This window comes from Micromys minutus, assembly GCF_963924665.1.
Source record: "Micromys minutus genome assembly, contig: SCAFFOLD_215, whole genome shotgun sequence".
Classification (NCBI taxonomy): domain Eukaryota; kingdom Metazoa; phylum Chordata; class Mammalia; order Rodentia; family Muridae; genus Micromys; species Micromys minutus.
Window position 1 is genome coordinate 429864 of NW_027667754.1, and position 6968 is coordinate 436831.

The 6968-nt window shown below is 45.5% G+C and overlaps 1 pseudogene across 1 annotated transcript; it reads right to left on the reverse strand.

The window, feature by feature from the left end:
* Positions 1 to 3152: 3152 nt before the first annotated feature.
* LOC308416135 (eukaryotic translation initiation factor 4E transporter-like) lies at positions 3153 to 6568 on the reverse strand (annotated as a pseudogene). The gene is made up of 3 exons: positions 6555 to 6568; positions 4671 to 5773; positions 3153 to 4458 (listed from the first exon to the last, which is right to left on the reverse strand). The product of its transcript is annotated as a eukaryotic translation initiation factor 4E transporter-like (transcript).
* Positions 6569 to 6968: the final 400 nt, after the last annotated feature.

Sequence of the window (6968 nt, forward strand, 5' to 3'; positions counted from 1 at the left end):
TGTGTTGCCCAACTACTCTTGGGAATGGGGCATGCCCTGAAGAAAGATTCATATAATCACCTGAATTTACTTCTTTGTTTTTCATTTTCTATTGCTTTAATCCAGAATTTGTTCTACTTCTCTACAAGACCTATTCAATTAGTTACCTTGCATTGTCAAGTGCTTCAGCCATTTCTAGTCTTTACTTTGAGTTAACTGTAGCATGTGACTCTGTTGGCCTTTCATCCTTTAAACATTACCTTCTTTTATACAACTGTGGTGTTTTTTTTTTTTCTTCCTGTTTTCTACTTCTCTGACAGTTCATCCTTCTAAGTCTGCTGATCCTTCATCATTTTGACAGCATCATTTGTACAGAGTGCTTCAAATTTCAGTGATCACATTTTTTCCTCTGTTATTCTTCAGTTATCTTCTATTATTATTAATAATAACTTCTATTAACATTTACGTGACTTTAAGGATAATATGCTGTCTGTCTAAAAATAGCCAGAACTCAGAACTCAGAAAATAGCCTATAAATCATGTTGGCCACAAAATCCTCAAAATTCATCTCTGTCATTCTTTGATATGGCATGTATAAAGATGTATCACCATTTGGTTATTTATCAAGCTAACTTAGAAAAAGATATTGTCTTTTACCTGCTCAAGCAAGGAGCAAATTTCATCCTTAACTGTTCTGTGTTCCTTCCACATTCCATAAAATATTTTTTAAAGATTTGTTTATTTATGTTATATATGAGTATATTGTTGCTCTGAGGGCACTGAATCTTAGATGGATGTGAGCCATCATGTGGTTGATGGGAATTGAACTCAGGGCCTCTGGAAGAACAGTCAGTGCTCTGAATAGATTCATCTTCAGGGATGCTGAAATGACCAATGTTCCAGCTTCCTGCCTGATCCTGCCTCAACTGATGCTGTTTCCAGAGACTTGTTTTGCGAGCAGCTTTAGAAGGGGCTGCTAGTCCATGCTGACTGCAGTTCATCTAGCCTTTCAGATGCTCTAAACTTTGATATTTTTGAACTTATCCTGTAGAATGTCCCTTTCCTACATTTTATTCTCTCTCATGACTACAGACAAAGTAAATTTCTAAAGTTACTTTTATTGTTTAACCCTTTCATTGATTTGTCATCCGGAGCATAGATAAAACAGACTTTACAGGACCTTCATTCTCTCATTCTCCATTTGCCTCCCCAGCTTTCTCTGTCTGGATATATTGGTCCCTACAGCCTATGTCACCCTCTGCTTCATGCTTCACAGTTCCTAGAGTGTTCCCCAACCTCCATTCTCTGCCCGTGCACATGCTGTTCTGGTGTCCCCAACTTAATTATTCATCCCATATTATTACTTCCTTGCCATGTTCCAGCTATGTGCCCCAAAGGTTTCCCTCAGATGGTAGCTCTAAACCTATCCTACAGCTGTTGACCTTCTCACCATACTAAATGCATGTTGAACACAAGAAGTCAATGTGTTTGTCCAATGGCACAAAAGATGTGGTATCGTGAGTTGTGGACAGAATGTATGACTAATTATCGAGTTACAATGAATTTTGTGAACTGTGTTGGAACATGTACATTTTTTTAGTCTAAAATATAAGGTTTTGTCATTTTTCTTAGTGGAAATAACTGCGGCGTAGAGACAATTTTCAAAATAACATTTCTCCAAATCTTCAGTTTCTTTCTTTCTCTCTTGTTGTCTTCCCTGTGGCATTTCAGGACATGACCTGCTGGTGGTCTAGTTTGGAGCTCTTTCTGTAAGTCCTGAAATTAAGCTGGATCTCTTTTCAATTGTGGGTCAATAGAAACAAGCAACTTTCTAGTTATAGGGACGGAATACCGAAGTTGAATTCATGAAGGAGAGCGAGAAAGAGGGATGATGAGAGCGATTTTATTTGAATATCTCCTGTCTTTCTTGGGGAAAGAAACCTCAGGTTTGTAAAGTTAGTTTTGAAAAGATTACAGATTGTTTAAGTGTTTGCAAACTTTTCAAATATCTAACGTGAAGGAACGAAAGTGTTGAACTTTGGGAGACAGTTGTTGGCTTCATGTTTGAGTCCTGCAACAATAAAGATAATAGAGTCTCAGATTGAATACCACAGAGGCCTCCTTTGCCAGCCAGCAATGTGCCACCAAGGCTATGCCACCCCCAACTCCGGAAGAGGGCGGGGCCGCGGTCACCTAGCTCTCTGAGATAGCAGCCCCTGTGCAGTGAGCCTGGTCACATGTAGGATGGGGGCAGGGCGAGCTAGAGGGGCCTGGAGGCAAGAAGTGGGGCGAAGCCATCTTGGAGGCGGGAGGCTGGTCCCCCTGCTGAGGAAGCAGGGGATGCTGCATTGTGCTGCTAGGAGTCCTGCTGCCTGGCTACCTTGTCCCATTTTCCTTCCGGCCGCGTTGAGGGCACTGAGTGGCTACGGCGAGGCCCAGAAATGGTGTCTAAAGGCAGCGCGGAGGGTGAGCGACCCCTTGGCTGGCGGGTTTGGAAATGGCGCTGAGCCTGGAGGTCTCATTCCACTGCGCTTCCTTTTGTACCCCATTTCCCTGAATTAAGTAATTCGTGACCTGGGTTCCCCTTCCACCACTGCACGGCCATCCCGGCTCAGCCATCTGCACTCCGTCTTTCGCTGACCTGTGTGCCCACAGCCCTGTCCCTGAGTCCCGCCGCCGGCTTAGCACCTCAGTCCTTCCTCCAGCTCAGGTTCTGGGCCATTCTTTCCCTGAGCGTTCGAGCCTCTGCTTCTCAGTTTTTGCAGATCACCGCAGGGGCTTCAGGGACCCGCACCGCGGTTCTCCTGCCGCGCTCTCAACCTTGCTCTCGGGTGTTAGTATCCCGAGGCAATGCTTTCCTCACTCTTTTTCCTTTGTTACTTACCTGTCCCTTTTGTATGCAGAGCACTTGTTCGCGCCCCCCCCCCCCCGTCTCCCGCGTGTCTCAATATGTGCTCTGTTCATACTTGTGTGTGCTGTTCTATTTCTATGTACAAAAGTTTATACACAGGTCTTTACATAGGGTCTATACATTTTATCTTCTCAGAACCCTTAGGTGTCACTTCTAGAAAACACCAACACTTCACTCACATTTTATAAAAGAAAAATTTCCAGGAATGACAATCTTGTATTTGAACTGTGTAGGCTCTATTCGATTATTTAACAACCTTCAGTCATAATGTATATCCAAACCATTTGGCAAGGCCCACAGGGAAGATGCTTCTTTGGTCGGTACTATGGTCTAGCTGGATGTGCATATGGGGCAGGCCCGACCAGCTGGGTACATTCTGAGAAGTCTGAACGTTGGTAGCTGCTGCCTGGGAACTAGATCCTGGAGGATGCAGAACTGAGTACTGTAGCTGCTGCTGCAATATTGCCAAATGCAGAGGGGCCCCAGGTTTTAAGAGAGGGTGACTAGCAGCAGACCAAAGGGTACAAGGGTTGACCCAGGAGTGGGTCAGATAGTCCCTGTAAAGAAGTCTATCCCAGGAAGAAGCACACCAGCTTGGAGAAAACTTGGAAGATGCTGTGGATATACCACTTGGGCTTTCAACCTTTGGACTAATCCCGGGTAAAGCTGGTGCACAGGTTGAACAAGAGGAATGTGAGTGCCGAGGGGAACTTGGTGGGTAGGGCGGAAAAAAGGTGTTCCTGGGATTGGGGATGCCAGGGTAGGTGTTATCCGCCCAGTTGCTTTAGGTTGATAATCTTGTTTTTTGTTATAACGGTTGGTCTGGGACAGCAGAGTGGAACATGAAGACCGCTGTAATGTGGAAAGTTTAAGATTTGTCATAGAAGAGTCTTGATCAGTATTGGGTATGGGATTGGATGACAGCAGGTTCTCTTCGTTGGCCTTCTGAGTATCCTCTTTACCATCACCAGGGATGACTGTTCCCAGTGCTATTTCCTCCTTGCTCTTCTCTCTGCTTTCATACATGTTGTGGATCACATGTAGGGGTGAAGGAAGGAGAAAGCGTGCTCATGATGGAGGCAGCAGGAGCTGGGGAAGAGGAATTTCCTTGGTGCATGGGGGCTGGTGACTTTCACATTCACTGTTGCCTGTTTCTGAGCCCAACTCTGGTTCTGTCCACTTGGGGTTTGCTAAAACCAGGCTGGTAGGAGGGTGCTGTCTGTACTGCAAGGTCAGGTGGTAGAGCCAGCCCCTCCAAAGCAACTTGCAGGGGCCAACTGACTTTGGGCTGGGTAGGCAAAGTCTCACTTGCCTTTGCTAGTTTGTTGAATGCAGTCATATCACCATCTTTCTTCAGCTGTTGATTGCTAGTCACAGCACTCAGAGTCTCCTAAATGTTCTGCCATGAAGGGAGTTGAATTCTTCATTTTCTGGTCCACCTTCAAGCCCTTCAACCCAGCTTCTACCTCTTCCACTGAAAGTACAACCCCTGAACGTGAGCACTCTTTAAGTTTTTCTTTATTTGCAGAAAGGCTAGAAAGAAGAGGTTTTAAATCAACTTTGGCTTTCTGTAGCATTCCTTTTTTTAAATGTTTTTTAAAAATTTAAAAATTTAATTTTATGTCTATGAATACACTGTAGCTGTCTTCAGACACTAGAAGAAGGCATTGGATTCCATTACAGATGGTTTTGAGACACCATGTAGTTACTGGGAATTGAACTCAGAACCTCTGGAGGAGCAGTCAGTCTTCTTAACCACTGAACCATCTCTCCAGTTTTTCTGTAGCATTTCTAAGATGTCTATTTTATTTTCAGCATGGTCTTCTGATGGCATAGGAGCAAAATAAGTCTCCGAGTTCTGTCCAGGAGGGAGAACGGCTTGCTCCTAAGCTACCAGCCTTTCAAGTTCTTCAAGGTGTGTGGGTCCAAGTCTACTGGATTTTCTCCCTGACCAGCTCGGGTTAGAGAACCACCTACTGAAGTGGCTGGCAGAGACTGTTTCTTCTCTCAGAACATCTTCTATCATTGAAGCCATGCATGGCACCTTATCAAGGTTAAAGAATTTATTATAGTCAAATTCTCCTGGGGACTGCTCAGGTAGGATTACATCCCTTGGAACTTCCACTTCATCCTATTCAGCCACCCCTCCATTGCACTCCAGTATGCCTCTTTTCAGAGAGGCAGTCCATTGTTCTTTTTGTCCTTTGTGATCCTCCTCTACAATCTTATCATCAAAGCCAGTCAGCTCTATGGTTTCAGACTGACAGCTGAAAACCATTCTGGTTCTTCCTCAGTGTACGAATCGTTTCTCCTGTGCTCACCAAAGACACGCTTACTATCTCTAAACTCCCTCCTGAAACACTTGTCTTTGTCTCGGTCTCTCAAGTCACGCAGTTCCTTACCACTAAGATGCTGATCCTTTTCAAAGGATGTAGCAGAAATTATCCTTGCCAATCCTTCGTCCACCAAAGAGACGGAGCTCAGCACTGTCTTTCTCCAGTGGACTGCCAGAGTGTTGGGAGACACAGCAGTTGTCACATGGCAGCCACCTGCAAAGCTTTGTCTCTGTGGGCTGAGAACAACATCTAAGTCATTTTTTTTCACTCTCTCTCGTGGATCTGCTTTTCTTCTCACAAGGGAAGGTCGATCTGATTCTGGCTCTTCAGGCTTTCCCACTGGTAAGCTCTGCTCTGAAGCTGGGTCCCAGACACCATCACTAACATATTTTCAGAGGCATGGTAGCTTCTGTATGGAGGATGAACGGTCTTTTATATCCAAGAGTCCCTCTTTTGTATAGCGATGGGGGGGGGTTTGGAGGAGGACAGTTTCTTCAGGTCAAGGAAGGCATCTCTATTTTCTGTTTCATCCCCACTTCTCTTTCTCCTTGGTGGTGGTTAAGTTTCCCGGAGTAGAGGTAGGACTGGTTGGGCTGCGGGTCTAGGAATTCAGGCTGCTACAAAGTGCCTGTCACTGGTCAGTGGATGGCACCAACTGCCCCTTATCCTCGTGTAAGGGGCTGAGGAACTGGCCAGAGTGCACCTCTCAGCAGGCCACACTTGTGGCCATGTGAAAGGCATCCATGGAGAGGGAGGGCCAGTGCGGGCCTTCTCTGGGAAACCCAGGTCCCCTCACCCAGATCTGGAACTACAGGCTCTTCTGGAAGAAGGGCAGGGACAGTACTCATGGAGGTGGCAGACCTCAGGGAGCAGGGAGCAGGTCCACAGGTAGGCTGCCTAGAGCTGGCGTCTGCTGTCTGCCCTCTGCCCGCGCGCCACCTGCCTCTGCCGCCCCCTGCCCGCGCCCTGCCACCTGATCTGCCACCTGATCGCTATCCTCACAGGCAGGCCAGGCCCCGATCTGGCCAGACTCTTGCTATGAGTGGGCAGGGCCGCCTCTGCACCAGCTCCAGGCTGTTCCTGGCTTGCGCTTGGGGGGCGAATCCCCCCCACACACAGGCTGGCTCCCCTTAGACACAGTAACCTGCTCTGTACAAAGTTCTTAATTGTTTACAAAACAGCACAAGTGATTGTCTAGGATTTTACCATTTTTCTTGGGTCAGGTATAACAGAATTACCATTCTTTGAGTCTGCTATCTCACACTGACAGGACGTTGCCCAGGGAAATGCTGTCCAGGGCTACTTGTGCTGGACATTTGGAAGTTTACCTGAAGCTCTCCATCCAGGAATTAAGTCTACTAGAGTGCACTCGTCTTACTGATTAACCTAGTTATTTGCCATTATTCCTGAATTGCTCTGTTTTCTTCTCTGTGTCTTTTAGGTCAGTATGTACCACTTTGTGTATATGGTCTTGTAACTTTACACTGTTTTATGGTAACTAATGCATATTTATTCAGTTTTTAAAGAGTGTGATTCGCTTTGAAGATTAATTTCTATGTTGTCTCAAATTGAAAAATACAAATTTTCAGAGTTAATGTGCTTAAATATATAAGTTCATTCCCTTAACCCCAACTAAAAACTAACATTATAAATGGGGGGTGGGGTGGGTCACTGTTTTTAACAATCAATCACTGCTAATAAATTCCAATGACTACATATTCCTATAAAGTCAAACATACAGT